At 53.6% G+C, this 22,791-nt stretch overlaps 1 protein-coding gene across 1 annotated transcript in view; it reads right to left on the bottom strand.

The window, feature by feature from the left end:
• The window catches only part of MEAK7 (MTOR associated protein MEAK7), a 42,865-nt gene extending 20,462 nt beyond the window's left edge, over window positions 1–22,403 (bottom strand). The window contains exons 1-2 of the mRNA XM_036104922.2: window positions 22,323–22,403; window positions 258–489 (exon numbers count right to left, since the gene is read on the bottom strand). The gene's annotated coding sequence lies outside the window, so the exon portion shown is untranslated. The remainder of the gene's footprint in view (window positions 1–257; window positions 490–22,322) is intronic.
• Between the last annotated feature and the right edge of the window lie 388 nt (window positions 22,404–22,791).

Here is a 22,791-nt window from a genome sequence, read left to right as displayed (position 1 = left end):
CCGGGCCGGAGTCGAGAGGAGCAGCTGGGCCGTGGGAACAGCTGGGAGAGAGGAGAGTGGGCCCAGGGAAGACAGTGGGGGAAGGGGCGGGTAACCCGCTGGGGGACGCTCCTGCGGATCCGGACCCAGGCAGCTCTCCTGTGACACCCCTCGCCCTGCCACCTCTGGTTTTGGCCAGGGGCCCCTCCCACCTGGGCAAAGTGCAGCCTCCTGAGCTGGAGCTTGTGCCCCTTCTCCCCCCCCCCGCCCCCCCTTACCTCCTCCGGGTAACCAGGTCTTCTGCCTGCATTCTCCTCCTTCCCAGCAGCATTTAAACGTGCCCACGGGGCGCCTGGGTGGCTCAGTCGGTTAAGCGTCCCACTCTGAGTTTCAGCTCAGCTTGTGATCTCAGGGTCGTGGGTCAAGCCCCGCGTCAGGCTCCGCGCTCAGTGGGGAGTCTGCTTCCCTCTCTCTCTCTCTCCCTCTGCTGTCCCCCAGCCCGCGCTCTCTCTAAAAGAAAAGAGAGAACAAAAAAACGTGCCCACGTCTGTTCCAGCCTTGATAAACAGACTCTCCTTGCCCCCCACCCCCTTCATTCCTCAAACCCCTGTAACCTGGCCCCAGCAGCTTGTCCCTAAATCCAGCAGGCACTTTCACAGTGGGCATCCTCTTCCTCATTAAAGCCCTCCTTTCTGGGCATCCGGGTCACTAGTCCCTGGCTTCTCTCTTCCTCTCTCCCAGGTAGTTTTCACCCAGGCTCTGCTGGCTTCTGCTTTGCTGGCGGTCCTCCCGCTGCTCTCCCCAGGCTGCGCATCCCTCCCTGAGTAACAGCCTTCCTCGTGACTTCCACTCCACCTGTCTGCTGTGCTGACCCCCCAAGCCTGCACTTTGACGCCATATGTTTGCTTATCAGGCATCTCCACAAGGCTGCACCTGAAATTCAGCCCAGCTGAAACTCAGCCTCTTCCCTCCAAAACCGCTCCTCTTTACTTCCTTCCTTAGGGCATGTCAGCACCTCCCATGCCTCCTCCCTCTTCCTCCAGGTTGTTTTACTTCCAAGATAGCTCCTGCATCCACCCCTTTTCTCTCCAAGTCCCCAGGAGGCCCCTCTCCAGGCCAGACTGCAGTAACGGCCTCTTTCCTGGCCTCTTTGCCTCCTCCAGCCCAACCCCCCTGCTCCCTACTGGAGCCAATGGAGCACTTAACGCCCAAATACCTGTCCTGCCCCTAGACTGAGAGCTAGTAGCCCAAGATCAGCTGGGCTATTCAGCAGGCCCCAGTGACAGACACAGGGAAAGCCAGCTGATGGTTTTTAACTGTTCCTAAAGTTCACAAGGAAGGTTATTTCTCAAGGACACATGGCCGCACCTGTAAAGTAGCATAATGATCCCTTGAGTAATAAATTTTTTTTTAAAGGTTTTATCTATTTACCTGATAGCACAAGCAGGGGAAGCGGCAGGCAGAGGGAGAGGAAGCAGCAGGCTTTCCGATGGGCGGGGAGCGGGACGCGGGGCAGATCCCAGACCCCGGGATCATGACCCGACTGTAAGGCAGACGCCTGACAGACTGAGCCCCGCAAGCGCCCCAAGTAATGAATGTTTTACTGAAAAAGAACTTGGAACTCCAAAATCATAGATCAGCAACAACTTCGCTGTTTGACATTTCATCCTTAAGAATGAAACTTCCTGCTCCCGCCTGGAGAATTTAAACCAACCTTGCCAGAGAAGAGCCTGGATTTGCAACCCAGGTGCAAAGCTCCAGAACAGCTTTGCGGTTCCCAAGAGAACGGGAGCCGGTCCACTTTGCAGGCCTGACCTGATGCTGGTCCCTTCCCACATGGCCCTGCGTTGCCCCAAGCCCGTGGAAACACTGCTTCTTTCAGCCTTCACCCAAACTCCACTTTCCACAAAATCCGATGAAAGCTCGCTCTTTACATTTGTCAGGTGAGCTGCCCCGGGGTTCCTGGTGCAGTGGGTAAAGAAACCTGCTTAGCCAGACTCGGGTTAATCCTGGGGTTCTTAGGCTGGTGGAATTTAAGTCTGAAAGAGCAAGGGCAGTACTTGTCTCTCCAGTCCATAGATGCACATGGAACAGAGACAGGCTCTCAACATCTCGTGCTTCATCATCATCATCACCTGCACCTGCTGAAGGCATGGAGGTGGGGGATGAGGATTACATTGAAGGGAGGGGCTGGCTGGGGGAGGGTCTGTAAAAGTGGTTTGGAACTGATCAAGGGGAAAAAACAAGCACATTGAGACGCTATGTGGGGAAACAGGTGGGAGAGAAAAATACACAGGGAGGTCTAGGCTTAAAAACTCAAAGGCCGTCTGAACATTTTCCTTTCTTGTGTCAAAGATCTATTGCCTTTCCAAACTTTTTTTTTTTAAGATTTTATTTATTCATTTGACAGACACAGCACAAACAGGGGGAGCAGCAGGCAGAGGGAGACCCTGGGATCATGACCTGAGCTGAAAGCAGATGCTTAACCGACTGAGCCACCCAGGCGCCCCTTTCCAAGCTCTTTCTGCCCACCCTTGTCTCCATCCTCCCTACTAATCAGATGCTTCCTGGCCATTCTCCAACTCTTAATCTGGACATGGGAGTTCCTTCCTTCCAGGGGCCCTGCCTCAGGGCTGCACCTGGCTGATGGCAGTCTGCAAGACATGGCTTCTTGAGCAAAACTGGTCTGAGCCCCCAAGGCCTATGTGCCAGGAGAGGCAGAGCCAGGAAAGCCAAGTGTCCCAAAGCCCAGCCAACCCCATGTCCTGCAGACCAACGACCAAATGGTCCCAGCTCTCCAGCTCATTCAAGTTAGCTTTCTGCCACCTGCAGTCAAGGTGGTAGAAGGATTGGGTCCCCCTGTATTTATGCACACATGCCGGCTCAGGGGAATAAGGAGGAGACCGACGTAGTTGGTTTGATAGTGTTCCGATCTCTAAAGCCAGGGACTCCCCCCGCGCCCATTGCCTACACCTGGGACGGTGCCACCACCCCGTCTTGGCTGGACCCTGGCTGGCGGGAAATCCCTTGGTGACATCCACGGTGGCTGCCCTGTCCACAGGGTCCTCCCGCTCTCCCTCACCACGAGCCGGCAAGGCTAAGCCACATCATTGATACAATTGTCCTCCACGAAAAAGGCTTTTACTGGTCTAAGCACTAAATGAGGGGCTGGCCGGCTTACTCTGTGAAAGGCCAGATAGTAAATACTTTACATTTTTCAAGCCATTCAGCCTCTGTCACAACCACGGGATTCTGCTGTCCTTGCACAAAAACAGCCACAGACAATACACCATTGAACAAGGCTGTGTGTAGGACTTTCAGGAAGGCCGCTGAAATGTCAATTTCATGTAATTTTCACACATCCTGAAATATTCTTCCGTTGATTTTTTTCCCCCATTTAAAACGTGAAAATCATTCCTCACTCACTGGCTATCCCCAAACAGGCAGCCAGCCAGATTTGGCTTACAAGTTAGTACAGTTCCTGTTGTGTTTTAATAATATTTATTTAAGCTTCAATTTTGCACCTTTGTATTACATACCCTTTAAAAACTGGGGTTTTTGGGGGGAGAACTCCCAGTCACAGTTCTGGCCCCCAGCACACATGGACTCCATTGCAGGCCTTCCTCTCAAGAGCAAGTTTGAAATATCTAGAATTTTCCAAACTCCCTTAGGGTGTGGCTTGGTTCTCCAGCCCCTCTTGGGGTACATTTTGTGTTAAAAGAGTGGATTTGAAGTAAATGTTGGAAACATAGTGATGTCAAAGACCAAGAAATGGACCTTGGGCTACTTGGATGAGCTCATTCGGCATGACCACTCAGTTTTTGTGATTAGCAATTCTCAACGACAGAGCAGCCTAAAAGCCTTTGGAATGAATCCCAAACACACCAAGGTATGAACAGTTTTTCAGTTTCTGGAATGTACTATGTAATGAAATTTGGATCCATCTTTCCCTATCTGTCGAGCTACGTGTCATGAAGAAATTTGAAAGGTTATTAAAACATGTATACCTATGATTGACTAATAAATGTAGAAGAGGCAAATCTTCAAAAAAAAAAAAAAAAACCCATAATTTACATAGATGATCCCGAGTCAAGGAGGTGGAGCCTAATTCCCCAGTCTGCAGGTGGACTGCGCACAAGGACTTCCTCCCAAAGGGTACAGGATGGAAACAGGGGAGGGGTTAACCCTACAATGGACAAACCGACAAAAGCGACCTCAGCCATGTGATCAAGGTCAACATCAATAGTGATGAATTGTGTTGATGCCGTGGGCCCTTCTGGGCTGAGAGCACCCTTGGTCTGGGGAGTCCCCTCCCAAGGTGACCACCTCCTCTCCTGAACCACAGCCCATCATGGACCCGGCAAGCACAGCTCATTCATCCAGTCAGATTGGTCTGCATGGCTAGGACTCCCAACCATCCCGTCAGGCCACTGTGTTTTAATAATATTTATATAAGCTTCAAATTTGCACATTTGTATTACATACCCTTTAAAAACTAACCTGACCTGAGTCGAAAGCAGACCCTTAACCGACTGAGCCACCCAGGCGCCCCTTTCCAAGCTCTTCTGTCAGTCTGTCCACGTTTCAGCTTTCTCTTGGGATCTTCTACCTACTCACCATCTCCTCCCACCGCACCAGCCTATTCTTACACTGCTCCACACCTTTGCACCCGTCCCTCCCATGAGCTCACATCTCTGCTCCAGGGAGCATTAATCCCTCCCAGAAGGAGGGTCTTAAAGGCCATAGAGAAGAGGGGAGATCTGGTGGGGGGGGACTTGTTGGGGACACTGAGGCCATTTCCCCAGCACTAAGAGGGGAGCCAGCCTCTCACCTCAGGGCCAGCGGGGGTGGCGGCCTCTCCAAGAGCTCCAGCCAATGTCCACGTCACACATGCATTACCAGAGGTTGTAGGGGCAGCAGAGAAGGGTCTGCTCCTGACAGTGACCACCCTGCCACCCAGCTTTTCATTAGAGGGACAGGATCTAGGACAGGATTCAGAAGGCAAGGTTGGCACAGCCGCCTGGAGTCACCGTGAAAAAGACAGTCGCCAGGGCGCAGCGGCGACGGCCAGCAGGGGCATCAGCCAGCCCAGGGCAAAGGAGGAGCCACCAGCCAAGGACGAACACTGTCCAGTCTGGGGAGTTGCGGTGGGCAAGGAAGCCTCCCAAGGACGAACAGAAGTGACCATTCGATCCACATCAACTGTGGACACGGGCCAGCCCCAGGTGGCTGGAGCCAGCTTGCCACGTGCATCCACGTTCAGATCTTGAGAACCTGTGACCTTACTGTGGCAGATGTGATTAAGTTGAGGGTCTTGAAAAGGGGAGATAATCCTGGATGATGCAGGTGGGCCTGATGTCACCACGGGTCCTCCCGAGAGACAGGCAGGAGGGTCAGAGGCAGACAAGGAGACACGAAGACGGAAGGGGAGCAGGGAAGGGAAGACAGATGCTGGGTTACTGGCTTGGAGATGGAGGAAGGATTTCTAGAAGCTGGAAAAAGCAGGGGAGAAATTCTGCTCTAGAACCTCCAGCAAGCACGCCGCCCTGCTGACACCCTGACTTCAGAAGTGCGACCCCCTGACCTGAAGAGAATAAGCTAATACTGTCTTAAGCCACTGAACATGTGGTAGTTTGTTACAACAGCAATGGGAAGCTAACACACTGTTCATCAAGGAAAGAATTTCTGTCCGCCATCTCTCCTCCCTCCCTCAGCTGTGAACCTGCAGGGGTCAGAGACAGGCTTGCCAGATGTAGCAAATAAAGATACAAGATACCCAGTTACATTTTTTTAGAAGGTTTTTTATTTATTCATTTGAGAGACAGAGAGCACAAGCAGGGGGAGAGGCAGAGGGAGAGGCAGAGGGAGAGGGAGAAGCAGACTCCCCGCTGAGCTGGGAGCCCTACGAAGATCCCAGGACCTGGAGATTGTGACTTGATCCTGAGCCAAAGGCAGACATTTAACCATCTGAGCCACCCAGGCGCCCCTACCCCCAGTTAACTTTTAATTTCAGATGAACAGTTTTTTAGTATAGTCCCCAGTGTTGCATAAGACATCTTACACTGAAAAGTAATTCTTCATTGTTCTTCTGAAACACAAATGTTACTGGGCAGCCTGGTTCTACCTGGCAACGCTAGCCAAAAAAATAGCAGCTGTGGGGTGCCTGGGGGGGGCTCAGTCGGTTGGGCGTCTGCCTTAGGCTCAGGTCATCCCAGAGTCCTGGGATCGAGGCCCCCTCCTCCCCAGTCTGCTTCTTCCTCTCCCTCTGCCTCTCCCCCCACCACCTTGTGCTCTCTCTCACAATTTTTTTTTTTTTTAATAGCAGCTGTAAGGGAAGAAGGGAGCAAGGAGGAGGAACACATTCCCCTGATGTCCACAGCACACTCCAAAAAGGAGGGGAGAAGTTTTAATATTAAATCAAGGTCTAAGCTTTATTAGCCAAGACTGGACATTTTTTTTTTTAAGATTTTATTTATTTATGTGAGAGACAGAGAATGAGAGACAGAGAGCACGAGAGGGAGGAGGGTCAGAGGGAGAAGCAGACCCCCCGCTGAGTAGGGAGCCTGATGCGGGACCCGATCCCGGAACTCCAGGATCATGACCTGAGCCGAAGGCAGTCGCCCAACCAACTGAGCCACCCAGGCGCCCCAAGACTGGACATTTTTAATTAATAAATTGAGACCACTTGCAATCTCAAGTGACCCAAGACCTAATTTCCCAAGAATGGACAGAAAAAAATCAGGGGAAAGTTCTGGACCTTTCATCCAGGATCGAGAGGGTGGCTCTCCCGCCCCCATCACCACGGAGCAGGTTCAAGGGGCCACAGAAATGAAAGAGATGGTCTGACTGCACCTGCAAGGCAGTCTCGGGCCAGTGGCAGCGGGACAGATGAGCTCAGTCTCTAGCCCAAGGTCCAGGTGCAAACAGAGTCAGCCCCGAGGAAGAGTCCTGTATTTGCTTTGCATCCTTTCCACCCCGCCCCCCACCCCCGCTGGATTAGGAGCCACTGTTGGGCCGGGAAACAGGCTCTTCCCATTTTCCTCCCATTTTCCAATGTGGCCATATTCCCACAAGGTGGCGCTCGGGATCACGACAAGATACCTTGCTACAGCCCTTGTTTATAAAATAAAAATTTTAGGGGCACCTGACTGGCTCAGTTGGTAGAGCGTGTGACTCTTGATCTCAGGGTTATAAGTTTGAGCCCCATATTGGGTGTAGAGATTACTTACAAATAAAATATTTTTAAAAAATTAAAATTTCAGACGAAGGTTAGATTTTAAGATTGTTGAGAACATAATACAGAGAATTCCTGTGTGTCCTACACCCAGTGGCCCTATGATTAACATCCTAAGTGGGTGTACATGCGTCACCAGTCATGAACCAACACTGATTCCTCATTACATGAGCTCTCCGGGCGGGGACAGTTTCTCAGACTCTCCTTGGTTTTTATGACCTGGGCAGTTTGAGGTGGCTGGCCCCTCGGCTGGGATTTGTCTGAGGTTTTTCTCACGACTAGACTAGGGTTGTGGGTTTGGGGGAATGAAGACTCCAGATGTAAAGCACCTTCTCAACCATCGTATCAAGGTCATGGGCCATCACTGTGACTTACCTGGCCAAGGTCATGTCCATCTGGTTTCTGCATCATACAGTCTCCCCTTCACCTTCCTCTTTCTGTGCTGGGCTCTCTGAATCATGTGTTTTTCACAGGTTTGGAGCATATGACAGTTACTTGGGGTTCTAGCGTCTCCCTGCCTGTCCAGTTCTCCAAGTAAGCCTTCATCAGTGTCCTCAAACGGGTCACAGGAAGAAGGAAGCTGGAGAACAGCAGTGTGAGAAGGGCAAAGGGGTGCCGTGTGAGCATCACCCCCACACCTGTGCCCCCACACCGGGCGCTGTATCTCCCCGGCAGGAGGTGCTCGGGACAGGTCTGCTCCCCTCTCTGTCCCTGCCAGCCTCCTTGTAACGGTCAGCGAGATCCCACTAAGTCAGGTCACACCCCTTGCCTGCTTAAAGACCCTACAGTGAATTCCACCCTCCCACGCAGACCCCATGACTCCCCACACCCCGAGCTTGGCCATCTCTCCCTACACGCACGCCGAGCCACTCCGGGAGCATGCCGACCCCCCGGCTCTGAACTTTCACATGGGCCCTTCCACTCGACCAGATATAAGCGCCCCACTTGCCCCACAGCCTCACCCTCAGACCCCAGCTCAAGTTCCAGCTCCCAGAGACCTGCCTGCCCCTCTGTACCCCCTTCCCCCCAGATGCTGGCATGAAGAATTGGAGGCAGAGGAGGTAAAGTCCTCTGAAGACAGGGGCACCTGGGTGGCTCAGTCGTTGAGCGTCTGCCTTCAGCTCGGGTCATGATCCCAGGGTCCTGGGATCGAGCCCCGCATCGGGCTCCCTGCTCGGTGGGAAGCCTGCTTCTCCCTCTCCTGCTCCCCCTGCTTGTGTTCCTGCTGTCGCTGTCTCTCTGTCAAATAAGTAAAAAAAAAAAAAAAAAAAGTCCTCTGAAGACAGAACGGGTTCTAGGACAATAGGAGAAGACACCGCGGATGAGCCCTGGGGCTTGGGGAGTTTATGCCCCATCCTGTTGACTGCCTCTCGCCACGCGGTGGTGACCTGGGGACACACACAGCCCCTTCACAGTATTCTGTGAACTCCACAGTGTTCGTTACATCCTGGTTTGACAACCCACCATTTCTCACCACGACGAAGCTGTGCTTCTCCTTTTGTGGTACACAGATCTTTCTTCCTCTAAAACCATAAAAGGTGTCAAGACCTCCTCGTTGCTAAAATCCTCTGTGCACACGCTCAGTTGGAGGCGCCCTTGCAGCTGAGCTGAGTGGGTCACAGCTGCTCACCTGTGCACCGGGCCGCTCAGGGGATTGCCTTATATGGTGAAAAGCTCACGTTCTGCTGGGAGCGCCGCGGGGCTCATAAAGGAAGTCCAAAGTTTCAAAAGAGGCTTTGCACGGATTTTTTGCAGAAGGTCTGGCCTCCAAGCCCACAGCATGCTCACTAGCTTTCCGGAAGGGACAGTGTATCTATGGCAACCAGGAATTAGGTGTCAAAGATACACAGAGGGGTTATCCTACTTCCTGCCCAGCAGTTAAAACAAGCAGAGATGCGTGGGGAACTTGGGGCTTGGGAAGGCCAGCAGAGAGAGGCAGTAGGGTATTAAAGATGGAAGGGAACCAGAGGAAGCTGCCGTTTTGGATCTCGAATACTGCAACAGTGGTGAATGTCGCCACCAGTGAGCCATGGGCCAGGCCTGTGGGAAGCGTCCAGCACTTGGGATCTCAACAACCCAGCAGGAAAAGCACCACTATTCGTCCCACTCTGCAGACAAGGCAAACTGAGGATCAGAGGGTGGCAGTAACTTATCTAAGTGACTGGTCTACCAGATACCTGGCGAGTGGGAGGGACAGACCAAGCCTCTGAGACCCATCCCCCATGACACTGTGCCAGAGGGAAGGAGCAAAGTTTGCAGGAGCTGCGTCCAATGCTATGGGGCACAGGAACGCTGGCTGGTCCCAATGTGCTGGCAGCATGAAACCCACCAGAGTTCAGAGACCAGTTTGGGTTGTTTTGTATTTTTTTTTAACTTTTAAAATTGTTTAAGACAAAAATTTTAATTGTAAAATATCTCATTAAGTTTCATTTTGAAATATAGTTTCACAGGAAGTTGCAAGGACAGGACAGAGAGGTTCACTCAGCTTTGCGCTTGGTGACACCTTCCATAATTACGGTACAGTGTCACAGCGAGGAAACGGACGTGATGTGTATGCAGGATCCTTGTCCCTTCATCCCACGTGTCGGCGCGTGCCGCCGTCATGCCATCAAGTGCAGAGCAGGTCCCTGACCACAAGGCTCTCCCTCATGCTACCTCTCCAAAATTTAAAGTAGAGATAACATGTTGAACTAATATCTTAGCTGTATCAGGTTAAATAGAGACTAGAATTCATGTCGCCCATTTCTTTTCACATTTTAGAATGCAGCCACTAGCACGTTTAGATTCCTGTATGGGGCTTCCTGTATGGGAAACAGCATCCTGTTTTCACTGGACAGCCCTGGCGGACTTCAGACCCCAGGTCCCCAGTTGGGACAGGTCGCCTGACCTCCCCGAGCCTGGCTTCTCTGGAGGAGCCCCGTTCCTTGGAGTAAGTGTGCCACCGTCCACGCACTCAACCCATTTGCTGCGTGCGGGGCACTGTGCTAAGTGTGCGGACACAGAAGCAAGTCCTGCTGCTCAGAAACATCAAGTGTCCCCGCCCCCAGAGTGAGTGAAGCAGGCAGGGGGATCCCAGAAGGCCGCCCCTCTCCCGACACCTCCCCGAGCTCAGGCTCAGGCAAACAGCAGGCAGGGGTGCTGGGGGAAGAATTAGGTACCCTCCTGGAGAAGGTGCTGGTGTGCATTGCTCTTGTTCCCAGAGCACTCAGGGGGCCCCCTGCAAACCAACACCCCACTCATGTGTCTCCCACCCCCACTCGTCCGTCTGTCTTTCCATCCATCCATTTCCAGAGGTACTTAGCCCCCACTGCCCCCTTAGACTCACCTGGAAAGATTTTTTTTCATTTATTAAGAAAAAAATTTTAACATAAGGAAAAGTGGAATAAAACAAATCCTCTTATACCCACTACCTAGATACAACAACTGTTAACGTTTTGCCGTATTTCCTACTGTTCATAGTATTTAAAAGGAAACCAGAGTCATCCTGACATTCAGCCTTAAATAGGTCCATCTGCATCTCTTTGTGAAATAGGACCCTTTCATACCCAACCACAATACCATTAACAAAAATCCTTAGTGTCACCTGATCCTCAATCTTGGGATTCTGGTTAGGAAACCTGGGTCTCAGGTCTTGCCCCAGACCTACTGAATCACAATCTGTGTTCTAAGAAGGTCCCCCCAAGTAATTTGCTGCACATTACAGTTTGAAAAGGCAAACTTGATGCCCAGTCTGTTATGAGCTGCTTTTTTTTTTTTTTTTTTTTTAAGATTTGAGAGAGAGAAAGCATGCGAGCAGGCAGAGGGAGAGAATCTCCAGCAGACTCCACGCTGAGTGTGGAGCCTGACACAGGGCTCGATCTCACAGCCTCAGCCGAAACCAAGAGTCAGAGGCTTAACTGACTGAGCCACCCAGGTTCCCCGATGGGCTGAATTCTATCCCCTCAATTCATATGCCAAAGTCCTAACGCCCGGACTCAGAATGTGACCTCATTTGGAAATAGGGTCATTGCAGATGTCATTAGTTCAGATGAGGTCACACTGGGGCAGGGTGGGCCCCTAATCCAATAGGACAGGTGTTCCTACAAAAAGGAGATTTGGACACAGAGACAGACACACACGGGGAGGACGATGTGAGGAGATGGGGAAAAGGTGGCCGTCTACAGGCTGGGGGTGGGGGGCCTGGACAGATCCCGCCTCTGGCCTCTGAAGGACCAGTGCTGCTGAGAGCCACCTTGATTTCGGACTCTGGGCCTCCAGGGCCAGGTGAGGACGTGTGCGTGCTGTTTCAGCCACGCGGCTGGGGGTACTCGGCCACAGCAGCCCTGGGATATGACGCACAACCCATACTCAAAACCTCCTCTGCAGTGTTTTTCAGCTACCTGAGGCTGAGGCCATGCTGAAAGGTTCCGGCATCCCTGATCTGGTGCGGTGTAGGTATGGATGCTCCGAGCACCGCCGAGGATTCTCAGCTGCAGCCTGGGCTGAAATCCTTGCTGTTTTCCTCGTTAACCAGGAAACAGCCTAGTAAGTCCCCCACCTGCTGCTGGTTGCTTTGTGCAGAAGGGCTAGTGAATTATCTGGGGAGAGAAATACCCAACAGCAGGGTAGGGACCCTCAGAGCTGTGGTCCTCAATGTGGGGTCCCGAGCAAGCAGCATCCACATCACCGGGGAGCTTGGGAGAAATGCAGATGCTTGTGCCCCATACAGACGTCAGGAATCAGAGACTGTGGTGGGGGGCCGGACAAGCTACGTTTTAAGGAACCCTCCCAGCGATTCTGATGCACACCCAAACCTAAGAACCAAAGTCTTAAAGAAGTGTGGGCCCAAACTCTACATGTGTTCTGACAACCTCCATCCGTACCAGCCCGTGGGGACTTTAAGAGCATCAGCTCTACTCTGTCCAGGTATAAAGCAGCAAAATCCCACATCAATAGCCTCAGCCTGCGTATTTCCTTCCTGGACCTCAAACTAGCACCTCCATCCAGCTAGGGCTCCCAGAGGTTCACTTCGTTAACTTGTGTGTTGAAACATTAACACACCAACACAGTAACAATTTCAAACGTCCTAAGAGAAGATAAAATAAAAGGGAAATCTCCACACTCCTTCCCAGTCCTGCTCCCCAAAGGCAGCCAAGACCAGAAGCTTCTCGGGGTTTTTCGCAGAGCTGGTCTCGGAAACCACATCCAACTGCATCTACACCCCTTAAACACACACACCAGAAGCTGACGACAACCAGAGTCACACCTTGTCTCTTTCCTCCATGTACCAAACAATACACCCCACCCCGGAGCTCACACAACCCTTTATTTTCATAACGTGCTGCCATCCAAGAATATATAATTGAGCCAAACCCTTACGGACGAGTGTTTTGGTTGCTTCCCATCTTTTGCTTCTCTGCACAACCCTGCATTTTAGCATTCTTGGACACACGCCTTTACACAAATGGCCGGTTGTTGAGTTTCTGGACTTGTGGATTTCACAGGCCAGTTGAAACATCAAGGGGCTGCTACAATGTTAAAAGGCCGTTTAAGAATAATAATACTGTCTATCTTGCTTCTGTTTCATCAAGTAAAACCATTTCAACAACTAAGTCTTAGAAAAATGAGATTTTTAAAAAAACAATAAACAGAATGCATTGTTTTGTAGAACGCTCGCGTTCCTTGTGTTACTACAGACCTGGGATGACTTCACGCTGGACTGGCCGGTTCTCCACACCTTCCTCGACGAAAGAAGGGGGCCGGAATCACACACGGGTGCTCATCCACCAACATCCCCGAGGGCACGGTTTTGTAAAGGGGGCCCCACCAGGTTTCCCCCCATTCTGTCTTCAATGACACGACCCGCTGCCGATGTGGAGTGAGCCCCTCCATCCTCATTAGGCAGGGCCACTGAATTGCGGGAGATGGTAACTCTAAGCAGGTGCGTAATGAGATTAACGAGGCAAGTGGACAGCTGTTTAGTTTTCAAAACAAATCCGTTAGCAGGTGCTTATCGACTCAGCTCTGTTAAATGCCAATTGCTCCGTAATTCCAGGTGCTAAAATGGCTGGAAAACAGAATGGGTTTGCCTGTGGTCTGACCCTGCCCCCGCTCCCCAGGGACCCCTGGTCTCTCCTCCCCTAATATAAGGCTTTCTATCCCAGGACTTGGCACAGGGTAGATGCTCAAAAAACATGGATACTGTTTTCCTTGCCTCCATCAGGAGGGGACTCAGACTTCCTCAGAGACCGCTGTCTTCCCAGATCGGACCATCGCAGAAACCCATATAGTCCTACACACTAAATTCAGTGTCCTGGGAAGTGGTTAAATATGTGGATTCCAGGGATTGGTCCCAGAAAGTCTGAATCTGTCAGGACTGGTGCCTCGGGCCATCGTCCAGGGAGCACTCAGACACACACCATCCCAAGGCCTCTGGGCTCAGTTTGGTGCACAGACCCGCTGCGTCTCTGGCAGCCCCTTGCAAATGCAGGATCTCAGGCCTGCCCCAGACGAGTGACTCGGGACCTGCATGTTAACAAGATGCCCAGGAGACCAAGCATTGCCCTAGGCGGTCCCTGTACCTCGGGTTCACCACAGGCAAAATGCAGGGATGCGTAGGTGGTTTGGCTCCGGGGTTTGGTGCCTCCCAGCCCTCTCTACCTGCTCTGCCCCTTCTCAGACGGCAGGTGTCAGGGATCGTCCTCCAGGGCTGAAGCTTGATTTTTCGGGACTGGGTATTGGGACTGCTTCCGGGCTCCACTCTAACAAAGGACCACAAGCCAGGTGGCTTCGAACTCCAGAAATGTATTTTCTCACTGTCCCAGAGGACAGAGTCCCAAATCAATTTGGTGGGTTGGTTTCCTGTTGGGGCTCTGGGGGAGAATGCACTTTGGGCCTCTCCTGGCTTCTGGTGGCTGCTGGCCGTCCTCCAGGCCACGGCCTTGTCCACGTCTGTGACTTCTCTGCTGTCTCCTGGCAGGACACACTGGTCATTAGATTCAGGGCCTGTCCTGATCCAGGATGAGCTCATCTTGAGATCCTTCATGACATCTGCAAAACTCCTCTTTCCGAATAAGGTCACGTGCACAGGTCCCGGGAGGTTAGGGCTCAGACATGTCTTCTTGGGGGCCGCCGTTTGACCCGCCGCAGGTCCGCCTGTGGTTGGCTCTTCTCTGAGGAGTCTATGCTCATCATATCTCCTCTCCTCTGGGAGGAAGAAGGGCTGTGTCCTCCAAGAGATCCCAGCCGTCCGGAAGCAGGGGCTGCGGCGTCCTTTCCCGCCACGTTGCAGACAGCCCCAGCCAGACCACCGCCACTGGGGCCCCGAGGGCCAGACAGGGGCAGCCAGGTGACAGCCTGTTTGCAAGTGCACTTCTGCCTCTGTCCCCTGGCCCCACCCCCCCCGGCAGCCCTCATCCGGGGACCCTCCTCACCTCCTGCAACGCACATTTGCTTCCAGAACCCACCCTCTTTGGGGCTGCTCCGCTCTCGGGTTTGTGGCATGGGGGCGCACTGCTCAGCTGTCCCTCTGAGACAGAAGCTGGCAGTGTTCCTGATCCCAGACAATGACAGAGCCAGGAACCCCAACACGGTCATCTTCACTCACCGCGGGACTCCCCGTGGCTTGGCTGAGACTTGCTCCTCGCTGCCCGGCAGGCTGAGCCTCCTCCTGCTTCTCCTCTCTCGGGTGTCAGACCCGCCCTGCGGGCACAAGGTTTCCCACCTGCTCCTCCTCGTCCCTGGATCCATCACAGGGGTCACACCCCGTAAGTGTCTTCCAAATGGGCGTCTGCTTCCCACGGGACCCGAACTGGCTCAGAGCTCAAGTTGACTGTCAGGTGGGTGTGTCCCCACGAACAGGAATGGGATTCAGGAGACATGGTGGCCACAGCGTGACAAGTGTCCTCTGCACTCATCTCTGTCCCAGAGTCCCACCCTTCTCCCACCTGTCCTGCCGTTAAGCTCTGTTCTCTTGCCTGCATCTTGTCGCTGTGTCCCTTCTCATAAACGTAACCCGTTTCCCTGGTCCAAACTATCACCATCTGAGCTGGCCAATCAGTGCTGCCATCAGACCACCTGGAGGGGCAGAGAAGGACGTGCGTACTTTTTGTTGAAGTTTTGTTTACTTAAGTCCTCTCTACACCTGACATAGGGCTTGAACTCACAACCCCAAGACCGAGAGTCACATGCTCCTCTGACTGAGCCAGCCAGGTGGCCCGTGCATATGTTTTTGTTAATATTTTTTCCCGGTCCCACGGACAGTAACTTAATAATTAGAATCCTTACCTCAATGACTCACTTTTTGTGTTACTCCTAAGCATCCCTTACTTGCATGGAAAAATGAAGGTCCTGGGCATTGCTGACCTTGGCCCAGAAGCACCTCTGGAAGGTCCTGGTCGGCAGGGGGTCCTCAGGCTACACACGCACGAACTCTGCCTTAGAAACGCCCCAGCGGCTGATGAGTCCTGACCCCCATGTCCCCCTCTCCCAGGCCAGAGCAGGGAGTGACAGCTTGCCACCAATGGCCTGTCTGTGCAGAGAAGCATCTCAACCCATGGGCCACGGGAGGCGGGGGGGTGGTTTCCCCCTCTCCTGCTCCTCCCCAGCCCCCCTCCTCCCTGCCTGCAGCCCCACTGGCCCCATGGCCCTGCTTCCATCTTTGTTCAGCTGCACCAGCCAAGCTAAGAGCATAAGCAGGTTCTGTGCAAATGCCCCTTAGAAAGCACGGTCCGCCCTCCGGCAGCCCAGCCAGCCCAAGAGGCTGCCCAGACGGGCCAGAGCCTCCGGCTCAGCAATCATGTGACGCCCCAGAGTGGGGACAGTGGGCCAAGCCCTCTTGCACTGGCAGTGGGGACCGCGGCCCTCGGAGAGCACGGGCACACTGTCGTTTGTTAGGGCTGAGCGTTGCTGACGCCCTGTGGATAGCTCCCCCAGCCCCACCGTGGAGAGGACAGTCCCAGCCCCTCAGCAGCCCTGGAGGTGGCAAACAAGCAAAGCCAGCAGCCGTGACTTTTGAGGCCGTGCTATTTAGCGACCCCAAGGGCTTTCCAATGGTGGTATGCACCAGGCTCCGAGAAACACCATCACCCCTCCGATGTTTCCTTGGCTGTGTGAGCCTCAGATTCACTGGTTAGAAAGAAGAGGCTCAGATTCAGCCATTGCTTTCCAGCCAGTATTTCTGGGGACGCTCACAGCAATCGGGTGTGGAAGGAGGACGCTTGATTTCACAGACATCGGAATTGGGGCTCAGAAAGATCTAGTGACTTGTGCCAAGTCACACAGTGAGGAAGGGCAGGGCCAAGGCTGGAGCCTGGGTCTCCTAGTTGGAAGCAGAGCACACTGCGTGTCTGGTCCCCCAGGAACCAATTAAAAGAATTTCCCAACCCAAGTCTGTTCTTTGAGCAAATGGGGATGTTGCTATTTTAAAAGGCAATCAGACCAAGCACACAAATGGCGTTCTCTATGCGCCAAGCCCTGTTCTGAGCCCGTCACCAGCGCTGAATCATTTAATCAGCCCCCAGCTCCATGAGGCCGGCTCAGGCATTAACCAAGTCTTACTACTTCCAAGGACACTGAGGCAGAGAAAATCTAACGGACCTGCTCCAAATCCTATGAGAATGTCTGAGCCGGGATTTGCTTCTGGAATCCCTGCCCTCTGCGGCAAAGAAACGAAAGATCCCATAATGAAAGGAGAAGCCCGTCCAGCTTATGAACGGGATCAAAACTCACTGAATGTAAGAGCAGAAAGGCCCTCCGCCTGCAGCATCGGATGGCTGGTTGTGATGCACGCAGCATCGACCCGAGATGGCAGAGCCTCGGGGTAAAGACAGGGCACGCTGCAGACCCCCCAGTTGTGTGCCCGGGCTGCTTCTCAAACTGGCTCAGTTTCCCCATCTGTAAAACTGGGGTGGTGTACCTACCCTGTATTCTAGGCATTAAGGACAGCTCTTAAAATGGCACCTGGCTCTCAGCGCTCGGCAGAGGTTAGCCTTTGCTAGTCCCGTTTCTCTGCTCATTTCGACACACCCAACAAAGCAGCACCACTCACCCCTCGCCGCTGTCTGCAAGCAGGGGTGCATCTGCAGGGATAAGGCAGGCCCCACCCCAGAGGCTGGCCCGGCCCACTTCGCGACAACCGCGTGTGGACCACAGCGGCTTGGGATTTCTGACTATGACTTTAAAAGGTCAGAAAGGGGTTGCAGCTGTCTCCGTGGGTAGTTTCTCTCATTTCCACACCAAAGCCCTGGACGTGAATTCCGTCAAATGGAAAACTTGGTTTCCTCACTCCACCTGTTTCCTCGCCCGTGAAATGGGCAACCCCGCCGTCAGAGTCGCCTACCTTCTTGTCATTCAGTGTGGTCGGGGACCAGCAGCAGCCTGGGCTGAGAGTCTAAGAAATGCGGAGTCTCAGCCACCACCCCCGGACCTCTTGAGTTGGAATCTACGATTTAACGAGATCCGCCCAGGGAATTTGCGTGGACGTCACATTTTAAAAAGTCCTGCCCTGCCTCACAGGATTCTTGGAGTAAATAAAACGTAAAGTTTCCAGGACATGATTGACTTTACGTAAAGGTTACTCCTTCCCCTGACCTTCTTTCCTGCCCACAGGAAGGTAGGAACTCCACCCTCTCTGGAACATGCGATTGTTGTGAACCTGGGCCGGGGACGTAAAGGACAGCGCTTGCGCTTTGGATGCATAATGTGTCATCCTCACAGCGCCCCTCTGAAGGAGAAGCTACTGTCCCCATGATACAGACAAGGAAACAGATGCAGACGGCCCCGTGACTTGCCCAAGCTCCTAAGCTGAGGCAGGCTGGGCAATGCCCGAGCCCTCATTAGACCACCGCGCTCTCCTCCCTGCTGCGTCTCCCAGCCTGCGCCCCTGGGGACCCCAGGTCGGGCCCGCTGCCTGCTCCCTATCTCCACCATGGGCTTGTGTCCCCACGACTTCCACGGGCTGGGGAGGCGGCATCGTCCTGCGGGAACCGGGCCCCCCGGGGCCACCCTGGGAAGTCTGGACACACACGCCCCCCCAAGCAGATAAGCCAGAACTTGAAGAAACACCAAAATGTCACCAACTTGCAAATTCATGGGCAGTCAGGGCTGCCAGGTTGGCATTTTTAGCCCAGTGTCCTTTCTGCCCACTCTGCTTGCTTAAATCACTTCCTTCTGACTCCGTCACTCACGAGTGTAATCAGGGCGGTCCCTGGGACAGGGAATGTGATGCAAACGGTGACCCTTCCGGAACAGAAAGGCCACTTGCCTCCGCGTTCCTGAAAGGAATTCCCCAGACACGCCTTGAGGACCTTGGTGGCTAGCGTCTCTGGAAGCACCTGCCTCCACTGCTCGAAATCTCATCTCTGGATTTGGGAGTCCCGGTTTCTTGTTGGGCACAAGTTCGGTCCCCTCCCAGGGACACCCCGGCTGTCTCCTGGCTGCTGGAGAGAGGCGGGCAGGGTCCCGCCACCCTCATCACAGGGAAGGATATATGGAGGCAAGGGCCAGGAGCGGGCAGGAAGCCCCACAGCAGAGCGGCTGCTAAAATGTCGGGCAGATGCTGCACCGAGAACCGGATCTCGTTGCTGACGCGGCATCCCGGATGCACGTTCATTCGACCATTTTCATGCATATTTGTTTGTTCCTTATAAAAGCGGTATGACCACCTTCCAGAAACAAAAAGCAAGAAATCACCCACACACCTTGTGTTGAGGGTGCCCAGGACCATGCCACCCTCAGAGATTCACTAAAAGGACGCCCGTCTTCAGCATGGGGTTGTATTCATGGCTCAGATGGATGTGCAGCGACGCGGCCAGGACACACAGCCAGATCCAAAGGCAAAACCCACAGATAAGAGTGTTTCCAACTGAATGTTTGTGTCCGCTCAAGGTGCATCTGTTGAAGCCCTACCCCCGCCCCCGTGCTTGGAGATGGCGGTCTTTGGGGGTTCAGGAGGGACGGGAATATATGAACTCATGATGGAGAAAGAACAGGATTCAGTTGGTTCCCGGAACACAACGATTGGCACCAAAAGGCAGCCGTGCAGAGACCTTACTGAGAGGTACCAAGGGTGCTTCGTGGCTCTTCCGTGTGTGCTGCCGAGGGGGCCCCTTGGCTGCCCTGGGTGAAGAGAAGGTTCTCTTTGCTCTGATCGGGTCCAGACCCAACTCTTCCCTGTCAGGCACCTATAGTCGTCCCCTTGGAGGTTCTTGGGCTGCAGTGCTGTGCCCTCGAGCACTCCTCCCTGGACCCCGGGCTCTGTCTGCACACGTCCTAGTAACATGGCATGTATGGGAGTTTGCTCCCAGTTCCCACCAACCCACCCCCCAGCCTGGGGGCGGGGTGCTCTCCACCAGACATCTGCCCCGGGGAGGCCTCTTCCTCCTTGTAATCATCCTGGACTTTTCCTGTCCTCCGTGGTTCCCCTGGCCCCTGAAATTCTAGGAGGATTCTGAAACCCACTGCTTTTGAATGGGAAGACCACCTTTCCAACCAGGTCTGTCTTCCTCAGGTTCCTTTAGTTGCAGGTAACAAAAGCCCCGTCTCCATCAGGAGTGCGTAACCTGGACAGTCACATGGGGCCCCAGAGCTCTGCTGTCACTCCTCTTGGTTTTTCAAGCCCTGCTTCCAGCCGTGTGAGGCCCAGCCACAGCCTTGTCTTTGGGTTCTCTGACACACCCCCTGGTCCTTCCAATGAATCTCCTTTGGTAATTCGAATTTCCTGAATGGCTTTACACAGGACCAGCTACATAATGCGTGGGGTTCAGGGCAAAAGGAAACGTGCATCCTCTCGTTCGAACATTTTTAGAACTCCAAGGAGCCCAGGAGGCCCCTACCCGCCTCCTCAAGGGAGACACAAGGTTGCTGGCCTCACCCAAGATTTCATCTCCTCTGTTCCAGGATCTGTCCCGCCAACAATTTCCGGGGACAGACACTGGCCGGCCCGGCTTGGGTCAGGGATCCCGTCCTGATACAACCAGGTCTGGCTGAGGGGTCAGGGTCCCGCAGCACCAACCCAGCTTCCGTGCGGAAGCAGAAACCAGAGTCAGCACTTGGCAAAGAACAAGCCTGCCTTGAAACTTGCAGCCAGACACATTCCATGGCCCCCTGGCTGCAGGGGGCACGCTGCTTAACCATTTCCTGCCCATCCCTCCCCGCTGAGAGCCTCCCTTCCCGGAGGGAGGTCCTCAACTCGACCTGCGGTCCCTTTCCAGCTGAGCTCCTGATTTAGGGAAAATCTTACGGCCTCTTGTCATTTTCCTTCTCCTCTTGTTTAAAAACCAACCAACCAAAATGAACAAACAAAACCTCACAGCAGGCTGGGAGGATGAACTATATAGGTGTTTGTGAAAATGCTATTTGGAAAGAAGCCTCACAGGCACTTGCTCGAGTACACACGAGCGTGCCCCCCCCCCACACACACACGAATGTGCGTTTCCTAAGACTCTCTAAGCAAGCTCTAGATCCTTGGCCCTTCGATGTCTGATCCTTAGTAACTCACTGCAAAGCATTCTCTGGGGGGCATTCAGAGTTCTGTGTGGGACAGATAGGGGCCTCTCCAAAGGAAGTAGATTAGCCTCTGGGAGATAAATCTTCTTCGCTTCCTTCCTCCCGGAGAGGATATGAGCAAAGTGCTCCAGCAGTCCTTGCCGGAACAAAGGCCCAGTGTCCAGCGAGGCGCCTCCACCCGACCTCTTCTGCATTATGAGTTGTGACCTCATGATCGTTTCACAAAGCTTTCCAGGCTCTGCAGCCCACTGCCATCCTCGGGCTGTGGGCTGCAGGACACCCCTGGGTCCCTCCAGACTGCCGTCCTCCTCACGGCCCCCTCTCCGGCCCCAGGGGGACTGCCAACCCCCCAGCCATAAATGCAGCCAGGCCTCCTGCTGAGGCCACCCTGGCTGTCATCCAGGCCGGGGGCTGGGGAGAGCCTTCTTCATGACATTCTTCTGCTTCCCCTGGATGATCGCCCTGGGCGAGGGGACCCTGCCCTGCAGGAAGGCCAGGTACCCTGAGGGGATAATGAGCACAGGCTTTCAAACCCGCCCAGTGCCCATTTCCTGGCTACCCCTCGGGAGGGTGACTTCCCAGCAACCCGTCTCTGTCTCCTTGTCTGCAGAAGGGGATGATGACAATAAGGCTGAGCTCCCAGGGGGGCCGAGAGGCTAAATGCGGTCACGTGTGCGGAGTGCTTGGCAGAGGGCCTGGGCCACAGCAAGTGTGGGATGAACTCTGGCCAGCAGCCCCCAAGGCAAAGGGAAACTCTGTGCCTACTCGTTCAAAGGCAGGAAAAACCTTTCTCCTTTCTTCTGCAGCCCCCCACCCCCCACCTGTCGCAGTGTTTTTAATTTATTACTTAATGACGCGCTCCCTGGGGCACAGGATGCTCTCGGACAAGTCGGTGGAGAGCAGCAGTGATCACCGGGGAGGGCCAGGGAGCCAGCGGCTGCAGCACGGGCCGGGAGGCAGGGAGGTGGCGGCAGGCAGGGCCACCAAGCCCCCCACCCGTGCTCTGCTGTCCCCATCGCATTTCACTTACGAAACACAAACGCAAAGATAAAATCATCAAGACTTTCAAGATAGCTGCCACAGAGAATTAAATCCCACCAGGAATTAAACCCCAGCAGGGGGCCAAATACCTACCGTGACACCAGCCCTGACTGTGGCCGTGCTTTCGCTTTATCTGTCCCCCTGATTCTTTGATTCCAGAAAGTCATTCATTGGATAAACAGCTCCTGACCCTGTGGCAATATCTAGTACAGCTGAACTCAGATGCACACGAGCCATTCCACTCCTCGGTACACACACAGCAGGACGGGTACACGTGTAAGAACTTGTACTGGAATGTTCTTAGCAGCACGACTCACCCTGGAAATGACCCCAATGCCCATCAACGATAGAATGGTGAGAAAAAAAAATGTGGTCTATCCATAGGACAGAAAACCACCCAGCACAAAGGAGGGCTGACAAGTGCACAGGGCAACAGGGCTGGGTCCCACGAATGTCACGCCGAGTCAGGGGAACCGGACACAAAAGAGCACGCGGTGTGTGTGTGTGTGCGCGTGCATGTGTGTGGTTTGCATACAAAACAGGACAATGAATCCACATTTTTAGAAGTCAGGATAATGCTTACCGTTGCAGGGGGACTCAGGGAGGCACGAGGTGGGGCTGGTCATGTTGCGCTCAATGCCAACAACGTGATCCGCGCTGCTCTGTGTATATTCTATCAACAGAAAGTAAAAGTAAAATGTAGCAGCCTTTCCCAGAGGGGATGACTTAGGGGGTCAAGGAGCTGACTCAGGGCAGCCCCCCAAGTCCTAGCTTTCCTCACACTAGATGCGATTTCACAACACTCAGAACACCTCTTAGGGTGCAATAATGGTGAGAGAGAGCCAGCGGGCTCAATACCGTGAAGTACAGTGTCTCGGCATCTTCTTGGTTTGATTCACGGCCCCCGCAGAGGTTCAGCCAACATTAGATGAGCCCCTACTATGTGCCAGGTCCGGCAGACACAAGGATAAGGACATCTCTGTCCTCGAAGAGCTCAGGGTCTGGTGACAGTCAGAGGGATGACTCTTCCTGTAGAGTTGAGTGTGTTAGGT

This window comes from Halichoerus grypus, chromosome 15, assembly GCF_964656455.1.
Source record: "Halichoerus grypus chromosome 15, mHalGry1.hap1.1, whole genome shotgun sequence".
Taxonomy (NCBI): domain Eukaryota; kingdom Metazoa; phylum Chordata; class Mammalia; order Carnivora; family Phocidae; genus Halichoerus; species Halichoerus grypus.
Note: the sequence above shows the minus strand (reverse complement) of the source record. Positions and strands in the feature narration are given on the sequence as shown.